The sequence below is a fragment of the Osmia lignaria genome, chromosome 14 (genome assembly GCF_051020975.1).
Source record: "Osmia lignaria lignaria isolate PbOS001 chromosome 14, iyOsmLign1, whole genome shotgun sequence".
Lineage (NCBI taxonomy): Eukaryota > Metazoa > Arthropoda > Insecta > Hymenoptera > Megachilidae > Osmia > Osmia lignaria.
Window position 1 is genome coordinate 7,988,227 of NC_135045.1, and position 27,075 is coordinate 8,015,301.

The 27,075-nt window shown below is 45.0% G+C and overlaps 1 protein-coding gene across 7 annotated transcripts in view; it reads right to left on the minus strand.

Moving 5' to 3' along the window:
• Window positions 1–27,075, minus strand: part of LOC117605533 (homeotic protein antennapedia-like) — a 109,750-nt gene that overhangs the window by 20,328 nt on the left and 62,347 nt on the right. The window contains exon 2 of one of the 7 annotated variants that reach the window (XM_034326960.2): window positions 17,486–17,555. The exons of 4 other annotated variants lie outside the window; for them this stretch is intronic. The gene's annotated coding sequence lies outside the window, so the exon portion shown is untranslated. Of the gene's footprint in view, window positions 1–4,468; window positions 5,299–14,670; window positions 17,047–17,485; window positions 17,556–27,075 lie in introns of those variants that run through there. 2 more of the 7 variants (XM_034326959.2, XM_034326963.2) reach the window with 2 other exon arrangements.

A 27,075-nucleotide genomic window follows, 5' to 3' on the forward strand; every position in this document is an offset into this window, starting at 1 on the left:
GAAGACCGTAAGAGATAACCAACGTTCCACCCCTACTACGATTCCTCGACACCGGCGTCTGGAAAACACGATGGCTCCGTTATACGGCTCCACGCAACGCGACTGGAATGCATCGAGATAATTTGTTGACTCAAGATCAGAAAAAGTTTTACGTTAGTTTATCATTTTTGTTCAAAAAAATAAAAATATGAGAAACTAATAAAGTCAAATTAGAATAACTGCAATAAGATCACCCCGTACTTCATTTTGTAACGCGCTCAACAGAAGCCAAATCTAAAATATTCTATAGATCTACAATTCACAACACGTTGAAAATGTACCCCACGAATTGAATTGAACGAAAGGAATCAATAGAGTATAAGGCGCGATCACCGGTTTGATCGACGTTCCGCGGTCTCGAACGATGTTTCTAATGATCCTTGCGGCGTGTTTGCGATCGTTATAAATCATGCTAGCAGCTCGTAAACCGTAAGGGATCCATGGATTGTATGTATCAATGCGAACACACGCGAGCAGGGTAACGAGAGAGAGAGAGGCGGAAAGAGTCGGTACATCGTACTAAAGTTATGCCGCGGTATGAATGGAACGCTTTTGCGGAGAGCGCCTTCTACACGCTGGTTAACTGAAATATTTATTGCCTTTCGAACGAGTATCGGTGGCCCGCGGCATGCCATTGTGGAAAACCGTTCGACTTGTTCACGGTCACGGTACACATTACCCTTTTTTCCTTTTTTGTTATTTCGCTCTCTGACCTAGCTGTCTTTTTTCGAAGTCAATTTAGGGTTACCGCTTTTCAGCTACGTGATCGTGATTCCATAGTCTATTTTTACACCGGGTGAGAGGATATTTTTAAAATCCTTAAAAAGAGAAGCTATATAGAGCTTTCCGTGTTGCAAATTGAAGCATCCGAGCTATTCCTCTCTCGGCTACCCTAAAATTAACCTAAACTTCTGAAATAACACGGCTGAGAATTGAAATTAAATCAACCCCTACAATCTCAATGGTTTTGAGAATCATTTTCACTAAATTATGTGTTATTAAAACCTGCCTGACCACCTAATATCGTGTTCGTCTTGATGATCTTCAGCCGTATGAAGAGAACACTGAATAAGATCTTAATGTACAATAAAGACTACTTTACATTAGCTGTTCAGGCAGGGGGTGTTATCAGAGGAGTTTAAGGCAACGTTTATAAGGTATCTTTACAACAGCATCTACCTTAAAAATAAAAAATTACATATAAAGCACGGCATTGATAAAAAAGGAAGACAAACATTTTTATGGTCTTGAGTTCGTTAGACTCTGGATTCGAGCTGTGGTACGCTTCGACTGCTCGCTATTCAACGCGCAAAGCGGACGTGACGTACGATATGACAGCTTTCAAAAAAACTTGTTCGACGGTAACCGCAATGGGACAAAATGTTCCAAGGAAAACGAGCACGCGGTGAAAATAATCCGAGAAAGGGAATTGCGCGATCCTTGGAAAACGTTCCGCGAAAAACCATGCGGCAAGCACCTGTTCTCAGTCGATTTCCACGGTAAAACGTTTTAAACCCACGCTTCCTGCGATTACAGCTAGCTACTAGCAATTAGGATAATTAGATTACCGGTAATTGGAGCTGTAACAGTTTCGAGGAAATTTAGAACTCGATAGGTTGATGAATTTTGATTCAAATGAAATAGAAAACTTCATCATCTTGTTTTCAACCCTTCGACACAGATCGTTGTCGATTGAAAAAATATGTGTCACACGTTGTTAACAAATGTATAGATTAATAATGTTTAATTTATCCGGACGATGGAGATCCGTGCCGTTTCCCGCTCGTTTCTCATCCCCGATGTAAGCTTCTCTAAGCTACTAGACAGGCCAACTCCGACCCCGTGTCTACGAATCTACTAAATCAGAGACGCAGTGAAGCGTCTTCACCCTGGAGTCTCAGATCACCCTCGAATTCGGGTCTTGCCATGGTTGTTGGCCGAAGGTAAGGCAAAGTTCAAAGCATAGTCAACGGTGTTTACAAAGTGGGAACTCGCAAAAGGTCAACTGGTCTTTACCAATGTCTACAATGGACCTGTCTCCCCATCAATTATCGCACTCGTGATTTTTAAATATTATTAATTAATTTTGAATATTATAACAATGTAAAAATGTGCAAAAATATACGCAACAAGCGGCATACGATGGAATGGAATATTTACGCCAGAACATGATTCTGCAACTCGAAACGTGTTCTTAGCATGTAACAATGCTGTAGACCCACATTCTTTCCTCCTTAACGAATCCATGATTAGAAGAAGCAGCGCCGTGAAAATACTATCGCTTCTTGTCCCGTTGGGATGCGTGCGACTCGTCGAGAATCGCGATTCCTCTGCCATTTGTAACCTGTTGCCGTGTCAATCGTGTATTTTTTTTATCCCCAATTTATCTGACTTCTCTTGAAAACGATTTAAATCGCTTCCACCGGTTTTTCATTCAATTTATCACGTCTATTTTAGAGCTTTTCTCCATTTTCAACGGATTTATCGTTTGATTTTTCTTTTTTTTTTTTTTTGATCTTGTAATAGATCTTTGTGGAGATTTCGTTTTTAACTTGTTGCTTTTTGTGTCATCAATTTATTGGGATACCTTTCAATTTACCAATTAACTATTGGATAGTCTAATTAACGAATCACAATGCATTGTGTAAATGCGTTCCTTGACACAGTACAATAGGAAATCATCCCCAGGAGCTTTAATCCGCGCCACTGACCCTCGTCAAATCGAAGGGTTCGGGCTTCATTAAATATTTATGGGGTCGTGATACCATATCGAAACGATTCTTCCAGCACCTCACCCTTCGACGATTACGTTATCCAGAACTGTGATCCTGTGTTCTCTCGAGTTTTCCTCGATCTCCCAGAATAACGATTCCAGTTTCTACAGAAGAATTTCGTCGTTCACAAACAAGTTTCGCGTTTTTTTTCACATTTTTCTTTGATGCCCCGACTCGAGACAACTGGGTGCTGATCCGGATTAAAAATAGCCGTAGAAGGATGGCTGGCCCGGGCGATTACGCAAGACGACCCTGTTATCTGTTGCAGGTAACAAAATGAACCCGCTACCACGGTGTCCTCTGGCTACCGGGTTAAAAGAGTCCTCATTCTTCTTCGCGCCACGTGGCCACTCGAATCTTTCGGCCTGCATTTAAGATTTCAATCCGAGATAAAGCGAGGGTGTCGAGCTTAGCCGGACGTTTGTCTTCGGCCCTACCATCGGCATCCATTAGAACTTCCTCTTCGTCAACCATGAGGAAACTTGTTCGAACAAACGGGAGGAGGAATTGGCCGATATTTTTGAAACAATCGTTTTTGGAGGAAAAGGTGATGAATAGATCAGACATGGAAGAACAGTCACGTGGAATGTTTTCTGTGTAAGTTACTGCTCTGCCGCTTGTAATCCACTTGTTACACTTTGCGATTTATCGCGGTCTGCCTCAATGATATTTCACGCGCACCTCCAGCTATTTCAAAATGGTTTTTTTTCGTTGGATGGAGAGATATACGAGTTAGTCTTCTGATGACAGGTTTCTTTTGACTCGCCTTTTATCGTGTAACTGTAGGATAAGTTTTAAAATTAAAATTGTTACAAGTTTAAGAATGACAAAGTAGGAACTTAGGCTGACAAGTGGCTTGAACAGGCTAGTCTCTTCCTTTTTATTAATTTCTTAGTGAAAAATGCGTAACACCTCGAACATCCAAAATATAATAGAAATTCACGACGATCTTCTAAGGACATAACTCAGACCTCCAAGCAAGATTTATGTTTTCATCCTTCCATCGAGTTTCCGCCTGTGCCTCTGCTCGATCCACGATAACATCGCAACGACTTCTCATATGTCGTCATCGATTGTCATCGAACGTACCTGTCTCTGCCATGATGCGTCCTTGATGAAACGTATCAGACCAGGATGACAAGAACGATTGCTCGCGGCCAGTCGCGCGTGAAACGCGATTTTCTTCGCGGTGGCTATCGGTCGATTAACGCGGAACCAACCAAGCACAGCTACTCGAGATAGAAAGAGAGAGAAAATGGCAATTATGCTCGCGAGGCAGGTCGACTCGCAACGTTATCGCAGCACGTTGTCAACCACGGAAACCGACGACGCACTGCTGCAACCAGGCTGTGCAAACACGCTGCCAATTACGTACACATCTATCGATTCTCAAAGAAGCGACGAAACTCATCGACTCGCCACGCTTTCCCGTCTCGCAAGCGGGAAAGAGTTTCAGATATGCAGGAACGATTTTCGCGGTGCCCGATCGCGATAATTAGACCCGTGCCCGTATTCATCGAAGCATCCGGATAATTTGAAGGGAAGTGGCATGATAAATGAGCAAGATTGTATACCAATCTTCCTGGTGTTAACAATTTTAACGGAAGAAATGTTTGAGGAGAGTTTACAATACTCGATAAATTAACACACCGTACCTTACATCAAACGTTCGTCGAAGAAGCTACACATGGTCAACATTGCAGATGGACATTCGGCGAACACACAGCACTGATGAAAAATTGACGAGTTAGTCCGGGAATCAGAATCGACACTCATTGCTTTATAATGCTGTTAATATTCAACGCGATCAAACCGACTGCAAACAAATCAATTGATCCACTAGATCAATGAATATTCTTCGATCAAGTCAACATTCAATCCTCGATAACCCTCATCACTTTGATAAAGAGTAATCAATAAACACAAAAAAGTTTAACAAGAGGTACGTCCTCGTGTCCTCGCTGCACCACGGTTCACAGAGAATAAGTAACCCGCCGCGATCGTGTTCACTGTCCGTCCGCAGAGGAACGCGACTGCTCCTCTTCAGCTCACTCGCAGACACGTGGTGGCTCGGGAATGTCACATTCGGTATCACGTGTCCGACGTTCACCAGCGATCGACTCGCTCGCGAGTACAGGTAGGATCATGATCGCGCGCCGATTCCCTTTCGAACTGTCATCGATGGTCCGCGCGAGCCAGCGCGACTCCGCGTCCGTGTCAGAGCTTCTGACTCGCCAGAAGTACAGACAGAAACGAAACTACGCGTTGTGACGGCTACGCGCGTACCGACTCAGGGGCTGACGATGTGTGCGTACATGCACGTGCGTGTAGGGGACGAAGAGGAGCTGGTAACGGATAAAAGAAAAAAAAGGACGCCACGCACGACGTTGTCGAGGAATATGCATGTGGATGTGTGTGTGGAGAAACGCGTGTGCGTGCGGCGGTGAATGTGTGCAGAGAAGCGTATCCTCCTGTCGAGCATGGAGCGGACGAGAGCGTCGAGCTGTCAGCGCACCCCACCCCATATCCTCTCCCCTCGGAACCAACCCCTCCTACTGTGACGAACCCCACTCTTCGTGTTCGAGCTTTCCCTTCGGCTACCCTATCCCCACCAACCCTCGCACCCTCGCTACGTCCAACGCCCCGTGCAACCCTCCGTCGTTGTTGGAACGACATTGAAGAAAACCCAATGAAACGGGAAACGCGTTGGCAAAGCGAACACGCTGGGAATTTTGACGGGACCAAAGTCTGCTACTTTGTGACGTGTATATTATTCTAACTTACAGAAGCGGGGCTTTCGGTAGCTTTTGTTAGAGGATTTCGAAGAAAGTCACAAGTTGGTTTCTTGTTGTGTGGAGATGGAGTTTGAGTTAGGGATGAGATCGAGTTGGTAGGAAATTTCAATCGTTTCAGAGAAACTTAGGGGTGGATTGTTTTATTAATTCTTCTTCCGGGTATTTATGGATTATTTGAGCTTGAAATTTATGGGAGAGCGATAATGATCAGTGGTTGAGATGTCCAGTACAGCTTCATTTATCTGAATTTGTCTGAACGAAGTTTGACTGAATAATTAGATGTTTGTATGAAAAACGTAAAGAATCACGAGTTACAAATATATTTTTCTTTCCGGAGCAACTTAAAGTAGTCGTCCTTGAGAATTTGCATTTTTTTCTCACCGTCTGCGATACGAAAATTTCCGTGTCCCCTCGTTCGCTCCTTTTTCTCCTTTCTATCGTTGGAAAAAATAAAACAACGAGGATTCGAGCCACAAATTTTCCGTTCTCGTCGGTGATTTACAACTTTTGCTAACAATTACGTGGACCGTGTCCATCGTATTCCAACGACGTGGTTCCTCGTCAGCGAGTCGACATTTTATCATGATTATGAGGGGTGGGTTCTGGTTACGCTTCGATGCGCGAGGGTGGACGCGAACGAAGTCGAAAGCGAAGTAGAAGGGCGAAAAAGGGCAGTGGAGACGTCGTTTTTTGGGGAGTGGTCAGTTGTAGCCACGAGGTAAGCAAGAATTATGATCCATCTACGTCGCTGCGAACGCGAAAGGACTCAGGGTGCGCTTTTCCTGTACTCAAACAATGTACTTCTTGTACATGGTCTATGTTTCTTTTTGCTTCACGTTGTGAACAGTATCTACTTATTTCCTGTTTGATTTTCTTTGGTTTTCTGTTCACCCCCACTGTCAAACTGTGCCCAAGATTCACCCCATCATCACAAAGAACGTTAGTCGACAGTTGGAGGGTTGGCTTCGCGAGCCAGCTTATGAAAACCCAACGTCTGGAAACGAATGTGTGCACAAGTGTTCACTACTACATGAGCATGTGTGTTTGTAAAGCAAAGCGTGGATCCAAGAAACTTGTCCCAGAAGACGATTGAACGGTCCGCCATTGGCGGAACAACTGGAGGCTGACCTTTGGGGAGGCGAGTAAGCGAAGGGTCCTGATTACTGGCGAAACAGATCCCTTTGTCCTAGCGGGTCTACATAGCTTCTTTGTCGTGAAATTTGCCGCGAGCATATTGACTCGATTGTACAAATATCGCACCGTTACGGTTTTTGCCCTGCTTCTTTTTTGCCTCCACAGGAACGTCCCTCGTTCGTCCCTTCAAGAGGACTGACGAGGAAGACGGTGCCCGCAGCGATACCCGACTTTATTACTCGCGACGCCATCATTTGTTGCGCTCTTATCGCTTGTTCCCATCGTTCGCACTCTCGTTTGTGGACCATTTGGTGCGATGGAAGCGTGGATGTCGTCTGGAAGAAATTTTTCCCAGAACAAAAACTAATTCTCCTTGTTGGGTATCTTCGCTTTACCAATGTAACCTAAGCATTAATATCCTGCTATCCACCTCCTTAATCCTTTATATGCCACATAGCAAAAGGATTTTTCCTATTAACCCTAGTATCCCAACATTTACCCTTTCAATGATAACTGGACTTAAGAGGGGTCGAAGAGAAATGTCATCCGACGAAGGAAGGTCTCGAGAAGCGTGAAGCCGCGTTTCCAAAGAAAATGGAGTTGGTCCGTGCGTCCGTGGCCGGCGGAGTGATGACTCTATCCAATCGACTGAGCCGATTTCTCATCCGTATTCATTCTGTAGCCGTGGGCAGAGCCGCGGCCCCGACCAGGGAAGAAAGAAACGAACCGGCCTCGCTGGAGAGAAGCGCCTATGATTTATGACTACCATTACGGCTCTGATAATTATATGCTGCCCTATGGCCGCCCCCTTCTGCACCAAAGGAACGAGAGAGGATCGGTAGATGATATCCTGCCTGCTGACCAGCAACGCAACAACGAGTCAGCCGGTCGGCTCTGCTCGAACGCACATCGACCGTTCCTCCTGATTGCCTGATCGTTTCGATACGAAGCTTCGATGTTCCGGGAGAACGGGCAACTACGGGTTTCGATCCCTTCGTCGAGGAACGGCTGGTGAAAAAATGCCGCGAAAGGAGAAAAATTGCACGGCTCGAATTACAACGGCGATATGCCTGCCATCTGGTGACGATGAACCTTTTTTAGACGACTGCTACTGACTATCGTAACTTTGTTGCTGGCTGGGTCGAAGAACATGGATAATATTAAAAGGACACAAAATGGAATTTCTGATATCCCAGAGCTTAGGACATAAGCGATACTAGGTTGGCTACACAATTTTCACCAAGGATAAGAAACACTAAAGGATAAGAAACAATTTTCAAAGAACAAGAAGATTTCAAACCCTCGAGAAGACCACGAAAATCCCTACTCTAGTCTGTCGGGCAATGGCGGTCGTAAATATCGGAGCAAGAGCCTGGTAGTTCCTTGGTTGCTCCCAAAGGGCCACTTATTACGCTGATTCCCTCGCAAGCCACCACAATCATCTAAGTATTTCTTAACTACCCTGATCGAATCAAATTGACTGAACTAATGACAGAGCGTCGCGTGGATCAGAAACAACGGGAAGTTCAACGTTATTATGAAGGATTACAAAGTTGCTCCATTGGTTTTCTTGCGCTATAAAATAACCCATGTTTCAAAGATAAAATTATTTATATATAACGAACTGTCAAACAGCAACCCAAAAATCATTGCAAGTCAAAGAAGGATGATTGTATAACAAGCACTTAGGAACGGCGAGGACCATCACTCGTTACGCTCGTTACAACCGGGTGAAATATTTAGCGGGGACGACTGAACAGACGAAACAAACATCCCCCGGCTCGCCATAAATTACCACCTCTTAAAAAGAAAAAACAACCCCCCACTTTGCTCTGCTCTCACCGAGTTGATTTGCGTGCTCTTCCGATGAAATTAAGATCGCGACCCTGCCACGGGCCCTCCTCCTTCACCTATTGAGACATCGCGTGGACATTAACACACCGTTACGTCACGCTTCGTCGCTTTTGCAATAATAAATCGACGACGCGGGCCCTCCTCGCGAGTTGAGCATCGGTCACGATGTTTCGCCGCGCGTACGCGTGAATATATACGCGACGGTGATTTGCATAACCAACCAGACGAGCCGGCGCGTTGCGGCGCGGTGCACACAGAAGCAACGAGTAAAACATTGTTACACGTGTAAGCTTCGCTGAGCGGGAACGGGATGAGCAGAGGAATGGCGGAGGATTCATGAGAACCCACCAGGTGTATATCCCGCGCGTTCGGACCACGTGCCACTTCTCCGTCGTTATCGCCCGAACCAACTTTCCTCATTTTTCTTTTTCCTTCCTTTCAGGTACTTTTTAATCTGGAGAAGTTTGCAACTGTTTTTTCTTTTGGATATAATGAATTTCGGTGATTGAATAGGTAAAGAGTGAAACACTGCAGATGAGAGTGTACGATTAAAAAGGTGGAAATATAAAAAAGTGAGAATAATTGTTAATGAGAAATTCTAAGATAGATAATGAAATGAAACCGAGTATACTATAAATAGTGAATTAAGGTTATTAGTAGAAGAACCATGGAAAATTCTGATTTCATAAAACGCAGCTACGAATTGGGAAGAAAGAGAAGAGAACGTCAAGGAGAATCGTCCTTGACAATCGGTTATTGTTCACCACGGTGCAATTAGCGCGGCATAAATCAAGCGGATAACGAGACACGGCGCCCTGAAGGCGTCTCACAAGATTCTCGGCTGCTAACAGCGAATGCTTCAAGGAGAAGACGAGGAGAACGGAGGCAAAGCGTAGAAGAAGTGAGGCCACGTCGTCGGTTACGGGGGCGGTTGGCGTTCCGTTCGCCAACTACGCGACGTTCCTTCGCCAGAACTTCCAACAACGGAGGACCAATTCTCCCTCCGTGTCTCTCATCGTCTCGTTCCTCTTCTTCGTTGGCTGGCAGTTGCCATCGTGAACAGCAACGATCTTGCCAGACAACCCACGCGCCATCCATCTTGCCGCGCGCTACCCACGAAAATAACTTGAATTTAAGAAGCTCGGGACCGGAAACAATACCAGGTGGGCTATCGCCGTTTATCCTTTAAAGAAATTGAAAGCTCCATGTTTAGAGTTGTGGTTTCAAGAAACTTAATTGATAATAAATCAACAGATATCGACGAATCCCATTGACCCACATAAGATGCGTCTCGACGCGATTTCCCACCCTCATCGTCCCAAATTTATCGTCCGTTCCGTGTAACGCAATCGTGGCGGAATTTATGCGCGTTTAAAAAGCGGTTAAAACCGCGACAGTCGAAATCAGACAACAAAAACGTGGCCTCTATAATTTCGCGAGCAGCTTCGATAAATTATCGAAGCAACTCTGACTTCCTGCGTGGCACGGTTCGCCTTGCTTTTCCGTCTGCCAACGATGCTCGCCCTCTTCTGTCGGTCTCGCTTTCTCGGCCCTTCCGTCGACGCTGCTTGATTTATCGCGATGGAAAGTACGAGAAATAACAAGAGAGATTCCGGGCCACGTTGCGTGCATCGCTCATTCCCGAAATAAAAATCTACTATGCCGAACTGCGAGAATATCCTCCTCTCTCTCCTCTTGATCCAACGCGGGACAAATCACTTTGGATTTATGACGAAACGTTCTCCATGATTTTCCGATGAAAGAAATCGCCTTTTTCTCACAAACACTGATATTACGATGAAATAAAAGTACGTAAACTGAGGAACTGGTTTATAGTGACCATCCATTCTTCTTCTTTTAAGTCTATGAATTTTTTTGAACGCTACAGCGCTAATCGTTGAAGGGAACCACGTTCGTAGAGGGTTGGAAAGTATGAATAAATTGACGGTGAAGTTAAGGGGTAGGTAGGCGAAGGGAGATGACGATAGAAAACGTTGATCAAATTTGCTCGCGTCTTGGACAAAGCTGCATAAATTTTCAGTCGAAAATCTGTATAGCAAATATTGACTCTGTCTATGTCCACCTGAATTCGTTGGTCAAATTAGTCAAGCCAATATAAAGAAGAATATTATAGAAAAATTATCTATCGTCCTTTTTCGTTTCTTCAACTTGATTCGAATAATGCCCGTAGCAGGAGATTTTCACAAGGAACAAATTCAGAATCGTGCTTTCTCGCGCACAGGAGTCACGTTTTCATATCCCGACCTTGAATACTAGTCTTCGTGAGCGGAAATGAGCCTGGAAGGAAGAGGAAGAAAAAGGTCGAGACACCTCTAGTGTAAGATCTTTCTCTCTTCCTCTGTCTCTCCCTTTTACAATTGTGGTGTCTCGTTGTCCTTTGTAGCGAATGCTCTCGTGTCCGGGGGAAATCGGGGAAAGTTTGCGCAAGAGCGTGCGAGCGGACTATTGTGGGCCGAAGGGAGCGAAAAAAGAAAGTTAAAACCTCGTGAGAGCATTGTTGGTTGCGTCACCGGCGGGCTATTCCTTCAACCCTCCCTACTTTTCTGTTCTTTTTCTCCGAGCCGACGGGGCCTCGCGTATAATATCAAAATTTATAGCAGCCAACCGCTCTAGGGCCTTGCGTTAGCTATGGTCGGCTCGAGCTTCTTCTCTTCAGCACCTTCTGTCTGTTTCTTTTTCCACTGTTACCGTCTTGTGCTCTTTGAACCATCGGGATTATAAAAATCTCAAAACGTGGAAGACATATTTGTAACAATTAAGATTCTGTGAGGATCTATTAGCCGGTGAGAATAGTGGTAGTACTAGATCACCCTCAGTTTTCCTTTGCAACACCTGTTTGTCATCTTCCTAATCATTTACTTTCGTACTCTGAACAATGACTCCTTTCTACAATTGTCCGCCTCATTTACGTAAGAGCCGTTCCGTGGTATCTTTTCATTTCCCATCTCTTGGTTCTCAACTTTGCACAGTTTCTAAGGGTATTCCACCTCTCGAGTATGCTAATGTAAAATATACACGTGACACCGCACTTCATACTTCTCGCTAACAACTAATAAGATTGAAGTCGCTAAATAAAACAAACATGATTCCCCCAGTTTCAAGGCATCTCTATGGAACACCCTGATCCTCTGCTTAAATCCCAACGACCTAGGAACGCGCTTATTAATAACCGAGTCATGAGAACTGGCGCACATGCGGGACAGTTTGCGTGCCAAGGTAATCAGTATAATGATCAGTGGTCGAATTGACGTATCGTCGAGATAATATATATGACGGTGCATGGCGGCAGATGCGTTGCACGACGTGACGTGGTCTAACGCGTCATTGATAGCCCTCCGAACCTTCTATTTCCCCTTGATCGCTACTCCATCTCTCTCGCTGCCTGTTTCACTCTGTTCCCCCCTCTTGGGAGACACCCTCCATCAAATTTTCCTGTCACCCCTCCCTACCAAACGATCCCTTCATTTCCTGCCTTGGCAACCCTCCCCCATCCCCTCGTTCGTTGCCGGTCCGTCACGAACGGAAGGAACGTAATGCGAACGAGGGGAGCCTCAGCCAACCAGCATCGTGGCCTTTCAACCTAAGAATTCTGCGAGAGCCGCGCCCAAATTCCTCGTTTTTCCAGAAAAAATAAATCATGATGGCGTTTTTTTTGTCTTTTAAAAAGGTGAGGCTGGAAGATAGGACACTAGTTCAGTAGTTAGAGTCCAGGAATGATCATCCTGAGTGTTCTTAATTAAATTGATCAAAAACCAAGGGTGGTATAGAGAAGTAGTATCAATATACAAAAATTCATCAAGCAAACTTTATAACGAATCTATAAGAAGCTTATTGAATGGAAAATTTAAGTTAGTTTCAAAGCGGCATTGTTCACTGCTGAGCGGGCATCGTTTGGCGCGAAGCTGAACGCGTCCGAGCAACGAGGCTAACGCTACCTGGCGAACGGCGAATTTCTCCCAGCGGCCAATTATCGGCATTTAATCAAAACGACCGGCCATTAAAGTATCTAGGTAAGCGATCTAGGCAGCCGGACAAACGAGCCGGTGGAATGCTTCCCGGGAAGCGTTCCACGCGCACCGGCGGCGCGGTGGTCGAAAGCTGTTCCCCTTCGGCATCCGATCGGCACGTCGATGAAATTTGTTGACGCGGCCGGAAGAAAAACGAAATTGTGACGCGTTGTCCGTTCAACGACTGACCGTAGCCGGGCTTGAACAATCGCAAGAACCTCCGCGAATGAATTGCACGACTAACACTGGAATTCTGCTTTTTACTGAAACCCCATCGTTCGACCTGGAATCCGCCGCACGCCGAACAATTACAATTAAGAGCGGTTAGCGAATTACCGAATGTCCGCTGGCACGCGGTTTCACCACGCGGACCGATCACTAACGCCTTGAATTTTCTTTGAAATCGTTATTACTTTGCGTGCAGAAATTGTAATAGCACACAAAACATTGCCTCCATGAATGATTAATTGTTAACTAAATATAGAAAATCTAAGAAATAAAAGTATTTTATATTTTATCCCCTTTTTCATTAACGATTTGGCGAGTTACAACCACGTGCTATAAAGCAGAGACGATTAATCTCTATCTCTCTCAGGAACTCCGATTCCCGGATACCAATGCAATTTATTCGTTCTTCGATTCGTTGAACGCGAATCTCGATCGTTTATTTTTGCGAGTGTGGCTTTCGATTTCATCGAGTTGAACGCCGCGCCGTGCTGCACCGGAAGAGGCGCAGAGGAAAACAAAAACAGAGAAAGAGTGAATAAAAAAAAAATAGAAAAATCGGATAACTTCGTCGACGTTCGAACGTTTCATCGATACACAAGGGAATTTTGATGAATAAGCAGGAGTTCAGTAACGAATTTTGGCGGGATCATTGATCAACCGTTACAGGGTGTATCGTAATGTGACATCCGAAGCGTGTCGCGCGTTTTGAGCACGGCGTTAATTTAAACGTCACGTTATCTCTTCCCGCGTTTTATCATAACGACGATTCGACACGAACCACCCTTTTTTACAGGAAATTCGTATCGTTTCCTTTAAGGGTCTGTTACGGCTCTAATTGTCATTAACTTTTCAAAAAGCAGAAGTATAACAACATTTTGATAGGAGGTATCATGTGATAAATTTACACTGAAGCTCCCATGAAATTTATGGGGAGAAAAGAGCGTTTAAAGTCTAAAATTTGTCACTTTACCATGAGACCCAAAAAAAAAATGCTTCGATCATCGAGCTTTCGTCCCAACTTCACACTCGCGGATTACGCCGTTGCAGCGATAAATTTTGTCCGGTGACCAGCTAAAATTAATTAGTTTCCCGGCGAATCAGGACCACGAATTATAATTAGCGAGACGCGCGACGCTCATTGTTGTCGCGAGCGTAGAATTCCTGGTCCGCGATTGTTCGTGTCGGACATGCTTCAGCGAAAAGACCAAGCTCGCCAAAGCACATTATTATACTTTTTCACGAATCGGTGATCCTTGAAATTCGATCGAGGAACAACCGTGGAATTCCACCAAGCATTTTACCCCTTACGACTACTGTGGTATCAACATTCTGCTCGCGATAATTCATAAGAAACTTGCCCCTTTATATAATTTCTTGCAGTTTGATTATCGCATTCATTCTACTCGATATCTTGACCGACGAGGTTCGAGAAAACCGGTCAAATGATTCTTTAAATCCTGTTTCCCGCGTGCACGTGACGAGCCAGCCAATTTTCGTAAATCTGTCGATACGTTACACTTCCAAAAAAAGTGTGTGCGAAAGTTTAAACTGGTCTACTTCCATGAAGGAACATGCCACGATGACGTCGAAACGCGGAGTGCCAAACAAAAACAAACAGGAACACCCACGCATGCATAGTCGACGAAAACGAGGAAAAGGATGAAGATAACTCAACTCTTTAGAATATGTAAGATGAAAATTCACAACAGTGATACTGTAGTTTCTTTCGAATTGAAGCTTTGTGGAGGGTAGTAGTTTAAGGGTTGAACGTAGTACTGCCCGATGGATGTCAAAAATGTCAACAAAAGAAGCGCTCACCTCCGTCGCTTCTTTTTCCGTCGCCTCCGTCGGCGAGGTCTCCTCCTGGTTTCCCCCCTGTGCAAGGGGGTAGCTAGGTACCCCTGTAGTTTCAGGGCCGTTGCTGCTACGCTGGCCCCGTTCTTTTCCCCTTCTGCCTGGCTTCTTCCCTGCACCGGGGGCCCTGTCCGTGTCTCGGCGCTGGGCCCCGTCGTGGCTGGTTCTTCCCTCCACGCGCCGGCACCTCCTTGTGCGATCTCGTCGTCGTCTCTGCGTACCGTGCGTGATCCTGAACACTCACCGTTGAATGAAAAAGGCTCGGCACCGTCCACCACCAAACATGTGTCCTTCGTGCCAACTTACTCGGCTCTGCGAGTCCAATCACCATCACCCTTCTCTCAATCTAGCCTGCGAGGCACCCGTTTCACCAGGATCCGCTAAGCGGAACCCTACTCGTCGAACGGACACTTCTCAACGATGAAAAGTGTTTTTTTTCTTCTTTCGTGTCTACACTGTTTTTAGCACCAGATTCGTTTTTTCTATCGTCGTGGCACAAGCAACGAGAAGAGACACAACAAGATGATGGTCCACCCACGGCTACCTAAGCCGTCTGCCGATGAATAACAATAAAAAATAAGCAAGCGATTGCTTTAGCGAGTCACGAACCCAGCCGGCTCGTACGATTGTCTTCCGTCGTCGACGCTTTGTTTCGCGAAGCTTGACGACGGCGAGGGAACATCTGACGACGGTATCCTCCTCGACGTCAAGGCCACGCTATACGATCTCTTTTAAACTCTTCAAGATTTCCTCGTTGATTGCGTTGAAAGCAATAGATTGTCTCCGTTTCTGTTAACTATGAACCCGTCCAGATGGAACACGCGAAGCTGAATCTTCCTCTAGGCGGTCATGTCGCACGTGCACTACGAGGTCGCGATACGATCGTGAAACGGACACTCGTGAAACGTTCGTCACCGATTGTAGCCAGCTCGAGGCGGCATTCCGTCGACAATCGGGACGACACGGGTCGGCTGGTACGGTTATGTTGGCCAGCGTCGAGAAGGCCGCGCGTTCCTCAATTTTCATGGAAAATCGCGGGCCCGACTACGACGAAGAGCGTGGTGTGTATCTTCTAACGAGAGATGCGACCACTCTGAACCGCGAATTCTGGCCGCTCGGTTTCGCAGCCTCCGAACGGCGGCGGCGGGACCAGAGCGCCGCGACGCGAGGCGCCCTGTGCACATGCGTTAAGCTTCGTCGCTCTCTTCTCTCCTTCACTCTCGTCGTCTATCTCCGTTTCACGAGCCACTGTCGTCTCCTTTTGTCTCTGTTTTCTCGCTTCCTCTCTTTACGCCCCCGTGATCCAACGCCGCGCGACGGTGGTTGCGTATATTCAGCCCTCCCTACTTTTACTCTGTCTCTTCTGTTCTTCCTCTCTTTCTCTTTCACTTTTGTTCCCGCCACTGTCTTCTTACTTTCTTTCGCTCGCTCTTCGTTGCGTTTTAGCACAGCTTGCTCTCTCGGGACGATTTCGCTCCCCCGATTCGTTTTCGAAGGATCGGGGGTTGCACAGCGGAGAAACGCTGTCACGCTACTTCTTTCAGCGTCAACAAAGGGAGGCGTACGCTCGATAGCGTTTGATCGAACGTATTGGAAGTCTCGGAGCTCGTATTGGTCACCTGATACGGAACGGACGAGTGAAAATAAATTGACGACCGATGAATGACTCCGTTTGCGAAGGCGTTCGATGCGGAGGAATAATTCTGAATAGTTTCAATATTAGACTGCTAAACTTGTTAACGAGAGATTGCAAGGTTTGAAATTCTTTGGGGTGAAAGTTGGAACGATTCGTTGAGTGATTCGAATAAATTAGCTTGGTGATTGTAATAGGTACGAAGGTTAATCGATTAATTTATTTCAATTCATGACCGATATTTCGCACGTACATCAACTCCATTTTACACTTATTTTAAAGTATATGTATCATCATGGTGGTATGATTAATTCCCGCTTCCAATTTGATGTATTAACCATTTAAAATACCCCTTGCACGGCTGTTTATTTATCAGTTATTATGTATTAATATTGCAAAAGGTAAAATAGACGGTCAGTAGAGCGTAAACGCTCGCACGTGGCTGCGTTTTAAGCCACGAGGAAACGTACGCGTACGCGAATCGAATTGAATGCGAAGCTGTCGAACCTCGGCGAGACGTGCACGGCCTACGAGCTCGAGGCTCGCGCGGAAAATTGCAGAAAATCCTGAACGCGTCCACGCGCCTCGTTCCACCGACGGATTCGCTCGTCAATCTTTCAGCAAGCACCGTAAAGCTATCGAGCGAGCGGCTACATCAGGATAGAGCCGAACCAAGAGCGCTTTCGTTGCTGCGCCCTCGCCGCGAATAGTGCCCGATATATCTATCTCTAACGCCCCACTGGGCAGGAAATGATATAAATAGGGAACGGTGTGGCGGACGTGCATGCGTGTCGATCGAGAAGATTCACCTGTGTGAAGTTTCACACCAGTGAGAATCGAGCAACCGATCGAGTGGAAAGCGATAATTTCCTCGGGACAAAGAGGGAAAAGTAGTTGCCCGTAGGCTTGGATAAAAAATTGCTCCGTTTGAATCTTGACTTGCGCTAGATTCGAGTAGAGCGATAGAAAATAGACTTCCACTACTAATGAATCAACGAGCGTAACGTTCAGCCAACCATCGAGGTACCAGGCGTAAAATAATACAGTAAAAGATGATTGTTGCCACAAAGTCATGTGCAAAATCTCTTTTCAATTACGATCAACACCGTGTATCATAACGCATCGTACGCGAGAATGAACACTTACCAACACGCCGGTTTCTCATTCTTTCTTTTTTAACGGCCTACGCGTAGGAGATACTTCAAAGCGCTCTTACCTGCAACAGTTAGAAGAATTTGATTAATTAGCGGCGAGCGGTACACCGTGCAATAAGGAAATTAATTACAGAGATATCGCGGATAAGCGGACAGATAACGTTACATGGGACGCGCTATTAAAGCTGCGTTGCGTTATAAATATTCATCGACAAAAGCAGGCTTCGCTTGTTCGCAGAAATTTTGTCGGTTACTATCGTACGAGCACACCGGTCATGTCACTTATTACAGCTCTAATTGCTCGTTTCGAGCACTGAATGCTTATCTATGGGCGATTGCTTTATTAATTGATTGTAAACGCTTGACTAACCTCGCTACTCCTTGTCGAAAACGTGTATTTATGTACTGCGGTTCTGACAGATCCCGAAAGAGCTAACTCGCTTTGCAAGATTTAGAGGACAGAAGCTAAAAGTGGTAAATTTTCGAAGTAGATTAAGATAGGGGAGGAAAAGTAATCGCGGTGCAGATCGCGAGAAATTAACAGGGCACCGAGTTGCTTCATGACGACCCAAGCGTGTTGGGTCGCAACGTAAAATCGCAAAGGCTACTTTGCCAACCGGAAGTTAGTACGGTCCGCGGCGCGAGCATCAACAGAGAAAGCGGGCAAAGAGGAGAGACGAAGGTATCAAGGCAGACAACGGGCAGCGGCCGTGAAACAAAGCAGAAGCCGGCTGCCCGTGTAATTGGACTCGCCAGAAGGACTGATCCTCCCTTGAAGAAGCTGCCACGTACACTGCCGCGGATTCTCCTCTTTTTAACTGCCGCTAATCCGGACTTTTAATCGGTCGCGCGTTGGGGTTACACCACGTCGTGTTACCGAATGTTGTGGATTGCTCTTTGAGAGATCCTACTAGTGAAATAAATGGCCAAGGGAAGCTTAGGAATTAAGCCACTGTTGTCCAAGGTTACCACTTGCGAACACAGTTTGGAATCTTTTTATCGAGGAAGAAACTCTTGAACAGACAAAATTAACCCAGAACTATTTTTTCAAATCTACTAACTCATGATGTATTCGGTATAAAAGATAAGTGGCTGACAAATGGCGTCGCTACGCCAGTGACCGTCGAAACGGCAGCTGATTGTCCATTCGTCGAGCTAGCTGAAGCTGGTAAAGAAAGAGCAGGGCCAACGAGCTTAGCCTGATCGCGCACTCACACCAAGGCGGACCCTCCGGCAATCAGCGACCTCTTCCTCCTACTTCTTCGAAGGCCGGTCGTATCTCACGATCGTATATACACGTTCGGTAGTGGCCTGCAAATGGTCGATGTTTGCGTGAGCGTGGAGCGTGTGCCATCAGAGCTACGTGACCCAGTTTGGTGTTGAAGCGCGTGATATCCGTGTGGCTTCGCGTTTCTTTTGATCCTGCGCCCATCGTTCATTCTCGCGAGAATGTAACCAATTTTGTGACATTTTTCATTTAAAGTTTGTCTTCACTAGAAAAATAAAGCGTATCATATCTAGACACTCTCACATGAACTTGACCAAACATCCGAGACACGATACCACCAAAGCAGAAGCTCTTAGTTCGAAGCAACGAGTTGAAACGTTGTATCCCTGAAAGCAAACCTACATGGAAGAAGTCCGCAGAGCCCAGACACGGTCTGTCGAGTTTGAAACCGGAAGGTCGAGCCAAGAATAGAGCAGAAACGATCGCAAAAGAGACACCGGTAAAAGGATCGTGATTCGTTTGCCGGCTCATCGTGGACGTCTCTCCCCACGAGTCGTCGTCGTGGTGGTTGTTAGACGCGAAGGGAGGAGAGAATTTCAACCCCGACAGAAACGAGCTCTCTGCGGGAGTAGTAGCCGATGGAGGCGAAGCCAGAGAACTTTCGGTCGGAAAGCGTGACGGGGGATGGAACGAAGGGTGGCATGCTACGAAGAGAAGGTGAAGGAGGTGGAGGAGGATGGTGGAGAGAAGAGAAGGTCGGGCAACGGGGCGGCTAAGGGGGTGCGAGGGGATGAGCCAGAGTTAGAGCGATGGCAGAGTATTGATTTAGTGGGTTTCACCGTCTCCTTCTATTTGTCTCTCTCGTTCTACATCTCCGCGTCTCCTGGCGTCTCTGTACGCGAGCTTGCGAGGGCGCATCGGCTTCTGCTTGTGTTTCAGGGCTTCGATTTCTTGGCTTTCCGCCTCTACGCCACACAAGCCGTCCTCCTTTTTTCCACCTCCATCCTATTCCCGTCCGTCCGGAAAACGTTCGCTTTTCGAATGGAAATTGCTCGAACGGAACCAAACCGAGAAACAAAACTTCGCGTGTTGCTTTCTTTTCCTCTTCTTTTTTTCTTTGCAGCGTCGATGTTGTCTCCCTGTTTCGGGGAACGTTATTTTTCGCAGAGCGTTTTACCGCGACGGGAATGCGGATACGGCACTAAGAGCTTGAAATTATTGGTTGAGATACGAGCTGCTCGAAAGCTTCGTGACAACTTAATGCTTCGTTGTATTGCCCAAAGTACAAAGGATATCTTAACGTTTCGTTTGACATTATTTTTGTCGATGATCAATATGATGTGAACCATTCGAACCCCTCGGTATTTTTTAATAATTGATATAACAAGAATCAATAATTCATGAATTAAGTACAACTTATGCATGCTTCGCATGTTTTACATTTTATAACATTCTTTATGCAAACGGTACAGTGTCGAGCATCTGCGCTCGTGTCTTCCTCTCGAGTCCCGTGTTTCCGCTTTCAACACACGTAGCCGAACAACGTTCTTCGCTTTGACTCTCTTCGTGAATAAAATAGAAGCGGAGGATTTCCGTGTTGACACCCTTGCCGATCGTGTTGTTGCTCAACACGACGAGCAAACTCCACGATTTTGCTAATCTTGGCAGTTGGAAGTTAGCAGAATCTTTTGTTAAAACTTCAATAGTCCACATATTGGATTATTATACACGAAGTAAAATGACACGGTGAAGTCATTCTAATCACAAGGTCGCTTAGCGCTAAATTTCTTTGCCTTCGATAGGAGCAAATATTGATTCAGTCATTGACAAACAACCAGCCGGTTTGCTCAGGTGAACGTCAAACTGTCATCGATCAGGAACGTACAAAATTTGTCGCCGCTCGTCGAGGTCCGTGAAACGACATGCAGATCGATCGATGAGTAATGGACTGCGGTAATTTCGTTGAATTCGAACAATTATTATTCCCCATCAATCGTTTTACTAAGAATTAAACTTCTCAATGTTCAACGACAGAGGTAGAAACACAGGGATCAGAAAAGAGAAAGGATGAAAGCCACAGGAAAGTGCAATAGTTGACAAAAAGAAAAGAAGAAAAAGGAGAAGGTGTAGAAAAGAAAAAAAAGGGATGGTGTTGTAATCGCACAGCGATCTAATTAATAATCCTCTAGTTATAACGGCCGCGTAACTGCTTAGGATACACGAGGAGGGAAACCGAGATACTATCTCTATATAGTTAAGAGGTGTTTACAAGTTCGGGCAGGGAATCTGTGGGTAAGTGGTAGAGAAGATGGCAGTAAATATTCCTTGGCTGCTGGTGTTCTCCTCCCGTCTCTCCATTCCCCACAACGTTTTCCCCAGTTTCCTGCCCTCGTCTTCACCCCACTTACCACCCCACACCCATCCCACTTTTCACCCCTCCTGTTTGGCCCGGTGAGCTAACCGAGCCACTCTTCGCGTCGCGGAATTCCAATTTACCCTCTTCAGGGTACTGTTCCTCTTCCGCTTCGATCGGACCGCCAAGCGCCAAGCCGCTTCAAAACGAAAACATTCAATTGATGGCATCCTCGCGATCCTTGCCGCCATTATTCTTCCCTGTCCCTCGATTAAAACCTTTCACTCATCCCCTTTTGTCTTGATCGTTAGATAAAAGCTTGTTACTTTTGGTCGACAATTTGGTGGTCCGTTTTAAAAGTTGTATAATAAGAATTTAACCAGCAGCATTGTTTTCGGTAAATAGAATTTACCACTTGGAAGTTGCCAAAAACAACCCCCTATTTTCGAGCTTCCATTTCGAGAATTGACGAATTTGTTTACGACATGATAATTTCTAAGTTTGAGAAATGGTGGCTGCAAGTTTCACCCGGGAAAATCTCTCTTCCAAGAGGGGGACTGGGTTACTGGAACCTCTTTGAGGAGGGCAAGACACCCATCACAACAGCTGCTATGCCCTCCAGAGCTGCGCGCTTCCAAACTCACCAGCTGGAATACGTATTACAAAATTGCTGGTAAAAATTTTTCTATTGTCTTCTTATAGTATTTCAGTGTTTTAACGTACTCAATTCTCAAACTGTAAGTAGAGAAAATGAAAGGTTCTAAGCGATGTTAGTAATGGGTGGTGTGTTTCTGAACGTAACTCAGTTGGTTGTTTCCCTCGTCTGCAATCGAAGGGTCAGAGAAATGAGAAAAGAATCGAAGGGAGAAAGGCGAACGCAATCAATCGAATGTTTTCCTTCAGAACAATGGCTCGTGAACAGGGGGAAGGGTGGAAACGCAAAGACGGAGGTAAATTGAAATTCCGTGACATGGAAAGAACTTTGATTGGAAGAGGGACAGGCCCCTGGTGAGCAGTCGAAAAACAAACACGACTGCTCCCAAGTAATGCTGCGAATTTTCATTATGTTAATCGATGGAAATTAACAAATACCACGAATTTAACATCCTGAAGCTACAGAGTTGAAATTCACTGTATATAAAATCATAGCTATAGTTGAATATAAAACACCACTAAAAAAATGATAAAGTAATCGACGGAACATACACTGACTGAGGATCAAACTGGTCAGGCTCGGATATTTAATGAATGAGGGTAAGTCTATAAAAGGTAGAAGTTCGAGGAGGGGTATGAAAAGGGGGTACACGGTATCTTTCCGCTGGAAATGGAAAAAGAAAGGGGAGAATCGCGGAGAGGGATGGGTAAAAAAGCGTTGCTGACGGCAGGCTTGAACGATACGGGTGAAAGAGAGGAACACCGTGAGGGAAAGAGGGAATGGAAAGGACGCAGCTACCGCGTGGACTGGAAATGAAAGAGCCCAACCCCGAAAGGACGATAATTCATTCGTGAACCGAACGAGGCAGCTGAATCCGGCGTTGCACACGTGCACGATTTCGTAGAATGGGCGGCGCGTTACGTGGAAACTCGCGACGTGTTTTGCCCTTTTCACCCTCGCTTTTTCTCCGATGCGGATTATCATTTTTTCCCTCGATTCTTCTTTAACTTCGAACGATACCTAGAATCTTGCACTGATTGCATGATTAGATTTAACACTCATTAATCAACCAAACTACACTGTACTTTCCAATTTGAAATAAAAAATTGATACACAATAGTGTGACTTGAATTTTTACCCTCGCGAAAGATAGAAAGATCACGTTCAAAGATCTTGAGAAACTGATCCTTCCAATGGAAACACCGTTAGACCCTTTAGTTTTCTCTTTCGCTTCTTTCCAAGGTTTTTCCCCGGGCACGGTTGGTGGGGAAAAAGTGAAACTCTCCTGTTATTGTCCTCGTTTTTCCGGCGAAACTTAGGGACGTGAAATGCCTTCACGGCCGCGACCCCCTGAGCCAACTTTCACCGCCATAAAAATATAAAAGCCTGGCTCGAATCCGCACCGCTTTTACGTCACAGTTTGCGTGAAACTGTACCGACGACGTCCTAGGTAGACCCGTCGCACCGAGGAACCTTGAACAATGAACTTCGCGCTCTCTATTGCGAACTTCCTTCGCTCCCGTTCGAAAACCGAGCAACTTGAAGATGTTTTGAATAAGCACCTTAGTCGTAACAGAGATTGTTTTTGTAATTTATGGAGAATTGTTGGTGACAATTTGTCCTATGCTTAGAAATACTTGAAGATTGTACATGTGTGTATGGTGTGAGGGTTAATGATGATAAGCAATCTCCAAATTAATTGTATCATATAATCGTCAAGATAACTAAAACACTAACTATAGATATCGAAGTAATCAAAAGCATTTCCTAGGGTGGACAGAAGATTTTGTTGGCGACTGTACCAGGAGAACCCACCCCTTCGAAGGCAGCTAGCAAGAGGAAAGGGAGTGCGAGAGCGTAGCCAGCGAAAGGGCGGGCAGTCAGCGTGAAACGAAAAGGGAGATTTAGATGTCATCCCCTGACGGGCTACTTTCCTTTTACCCTCTCCCCACCTCAACGGACAGAAAGTTTTCCTCCTACTGGCAGACTGAAAGGCTCTGCCATGCTCTGATGGACAAAAATGCCGACCAGACGTTTAGAAAACTCATCAACAAAATGAGCTACTTCTTTAGGATAGAAAATACAGCTCTAATGATGATGTTTCTTAGTTACATCTTCAATAAAGCTAATGAAGTCATCAGTGAAGTCATAATCCGTGAAGTCCTAAACACTCTGAATTAAATTCATTATGGTCTCAAATCAAATTTAAGTTATGTCATTACCCAACCACCGAAGGGTTGAATACCGCTCTCCAAATATTTCAATAGTTATCGCTGCCAATAACTTAGGCATCTTTCAAATATTTCTCGTATCACAAAAAGTTGTCAATATCCATTGGAGGTGAAAACGGTCGCCGCGCTTCAAATTCAAACAGGGAGAAGAGAAAAAGTAGAATAGAAACACGCGTTCGTTAAAAATACCAGTTGTCCGAAAGACGCGGCGACGTCAGGGACAAGATGAATGCCAGGTTTCCCTGGGGGTGGGTTTATTTATCGGCGTATAAATCATTATAATTTTCTTAGTAGGCCGCGAAAAAATGTTAACGGTTGGATAGCGTTTCTCGGTTGTCTTTCCAAGAGGGAAACCCTAAATTTCCTACGAACGGGATTAGCTCATCCAATCAGACGAGACATTGGAAGGGCGGGCTTAATTAAAATCTTCTTGGAGGCAGGCTATCGAGACTCTCTCTCTCTCCTCTCTGGTACCGGAGATGCTACGAGATGTAAGAATAGAACATTAAGAGGTTTCCCTACCGATGGTATTTCTGAGTAGTCCGTGCCAGATTAACGAACGCTAGAAACGGCGTTCTACAAGGAAATACGCTGTAACTCCCCCTATTTCTATGGTAATTTATTCCATATAGTCGCTGGACCGGTGAACGGAAGTACCGATAACTCCGAACGATTTGCCATGAATTTTCATCGCTTGCCTTTAAAAATTTCTATAAACTGAAGATGGTGGATAATTGAATTTACAGACAAATATACAATACTGACCCTTTTGCAGTGTACCTCATATAAGGGGTAATTGAAAAACTATGAATTTTAAACAATTACGAATAGAATAAAATGTCGATGCTTTTAATAGGTGGAATAATAAATTGATCACGTCGTAGAGCGCATGAAAATACGGTTGTTTGAAAATGGACACGGTATATTTTCGGATTTCGCGGCGGATAGATTCGTACACACACACAACGGGGGACTGAACGACTGCAGGGCAAATGAATTTGCATAGGCCGTTTGTTATTCAAATGCCGCGATTCACTCTTCTGACTCTCAATGAGGGAAACACAGAAGTATCGCAACAGGGCGATGACGTATCCGTTTAATAAATTATTGTTCCTCATAGGAGGCGCTCGATTGCGTTTCTAAACACGTGCTTAATATACGAGCAAGACGACGGACGCATGTGAATATTTCAACGAGTTGACCGTTCAATTTACTCGCCACTTTTCAAGTGCACGATGTTACGGCTCAATAAAGGGAACTAGAAACACTATTCTATTAATGTACATTTTTCATTGTATCTGAAATTATTCCATTTTGAGTGTTTAATTTCTTAAAAAATTATTTATAACACTTTCTCAATTTTCTATAAGGTAGAAAGGTTAAATTTACTGAAAAATGTTCTATACAACATCCACGTTGTCCAGAACAGAAGGCATCAGTTTCCTGGCAGGGTTAAGGGTTACTGGTCAGCGCGTCGATACAAGATCGTCGTAAGTGGATCTATAAATTTGCCCAGGCCGAACACCAGCCTATATTTACTCTATTATGCAGGCTCGTTTTTATAAGCCGTTTACGTTTAACAGCAAATAATCGTTTAGATGCCGCGCCATGATACGGCTCATAAATCTTCTGGCAGCATGGCGGTCGGCTTTGTGTGTTATGATGGTGCAGGACACGCGCAGGTCAGTACCGTCATCATTTTGCGCGGGTCACTGAAGGTGGCAGCACATAAACAGCTACGTGCTTTGGCGTTTTCGATATCGAATCACACGGCGCGCCATCTCTGGTGCTTTTCCGGAACACACTACTTTCTCGTGGTTCCTGCCAAAATTCATAGATGGCTGGCTATTTTTTTGGCGGGAAATCGTAGAAAACTAACCCCAGAAGAACACGTGTACCGTTATAATACCCCAATGATCGTTTACACTGATAGCTAAATGATAACGCGATTGAGGATGTTGCATCGATTTAATTTGCATAATGGACAGGGCTGCGAAGAAAGTACGATTACAACTAAAAAAGATAATGAATATAAGGCAGTAATTGGTGATAACCGGTTTTTTTCATGAAATATGTCGTTCCTTTGAAGAAACGAGCCACACGATGTTCTATTCGGTCTCATTTTAAGCAATTATCGTACATAGTTGTCACTTAATTCGATATCGGTGTCTCAATATTCATGTATGCAAATAACTGTGCGCATCGGTGCCGCTGGCAAACAACATTCGTTATTTACTTCGAATATCGGACAAATTGTGCATACATTTTGTACGAAATGCTAATTAAAGTTATGCTCGATGAACGACCCCAAAGGAAGACACACGTTTACGTCGTTGTTGTATCACAGTTGCTGATTAGGAAATTTATGCATTAAAAACTTTCCAATTCCTCGCATTCTTACGTTTTCTTCTGTTACGTAGGAAGATAGAAAATTTTACGTAAAAGCCTAACCATGAAATTATGTATATAATAGTTTAAAGTTATAAATAAACGTCTTTATCGAATTGTTCAAATAATCTGAATGTATAATATCTTTATAAATAATGTCCTGTGGCGATACTCACCGATGCAACAATATGTTCTGGAGTGCACCTATGCCCCGCACAGTCCAATTAGGGTTAATATTCAAAAAATGAAGTTCTCGGGTAAGAGTCTCCTGGCAAAACTTGCTACTAGATAGATTGTAAATTATACGGGATGCAACACCGCGGGCGGTCTCGTTGCCTTTTCTGTTACAATGTTTCCTCTAGCAAACAAGGCTGTACCATGCAGTCTATCGACTGTACGCACACTTTTTTCCATAAGATAACTACCGTTTCCTCGTTATTAACATCGGTACTACCACGTTTTTCTGCCTCGTCACCGGCTCCCTAGTTTTCAAAGTGTAATCCCTAGGGCCTCCTTATTGAGACGAACCAAGAGGACTCACGAACCATATAGATGTGGCTGCGATGTAGACTGTGCGGGCGGTCCCGTCGCCTTCCGATGATCGTATTTGTCCGTCGAATGGCGCGTGGCGCTGTTTATCAATCACCTGACCGATCCACCATGCTCCTTCACGCGTTTGCGTTCGTTTGTTCTCGCAATACAAATCAGACCCACCGTTGGCGAAGCT